Below are 941 nucleotides of genomic sequence, written 5' to 3'. Positions count from 1 at the left end.
AAGAACTGACTCACTGGAAAAGACCCTGATGCTGGGAAAGATTGAAGGTGAGAGGAGAAGGGGACGACAGAGAATGAGATGGTTGGATAGCATCACCAACTCAATGGACATGAGTTTGGGTAAACTCCAGGAGTTGGTGATGGACAGGGAGGCCTGGCGGAGAAGCCAATGGCACCCCACTCCAGTACTCTTGCCTGGACAGAGGAGCCTGGTAGGCTGCAGTCCATGGGGCCGCTAAGAATCAGACACGACTGAGTGACTTCACTTTCACTTTTCACTTTCATGCATTGGACAAGGAAATGGCAACCCACTCCAGTATTCTTGCCTGGAGAATCCCAGGGACAGGGAAGCCTGATGGGCTGCCATCTATGAGGTCTCACAGAGTTGGACATGACTGAAGTGACTTAGCAGTAGCAGCAGCAGCAGCAGGGAGGCCTGGCGTGCTGCAGTCCATGGGGTTGCAAAGAGTCGGACACCACTGAGTGACTGAACTGAACTGAACTGCCAGGAAAAGACTGAATTTATATAAGTAAATCCACACAGCTTTGAGATTGGGTTGGTGTGCTACACTTGACAATAGCCTGCACTGTCCAATGACATCTGGGACATGGTTACCATGTAGGAAGTGACTGGCAGAGAACACATTAAGTCAGATATACCTGAGGTGGCTACATGCTTAGAAAGATCACCCAGCTCTTCCTGCTTTTAGTGTGTCTTTTTCACAGCAGTAGGTGGACAGATACAATAAAACAGATAAATATCAGGGCTCCCCCAGGTGGAAATAATGCCTCAGAATGAATTTCACCTGCGACAAAATCAAATGTAACAAAATAACTTTATAAGCATGTCAAAACCATACCAGAGATAGTAGAACATTCTTGATGGCCTAGAAATAATGAATGTAAATTACTTGTTTTCACTGTTGCTAGTTGCATATACAT

This window comes from Bison bison, unplaced genomic scaffold (assembly GCF_000754665.1).
Source record: "Bison bison bison isolate TAMUID 2011002044 unplaced genomic scaffold, Bison_UMD1.0 scf7180017864503, whole genome shotgun sequence".
Lineage (NCBI taxonomy): Eukaryota > Metazoa > Chordata > Mammalia > Artiodactyla > Bovidae > Bison > Bison bison.
Note: the sequence above shows the minus strand (reverse complement) of the source record.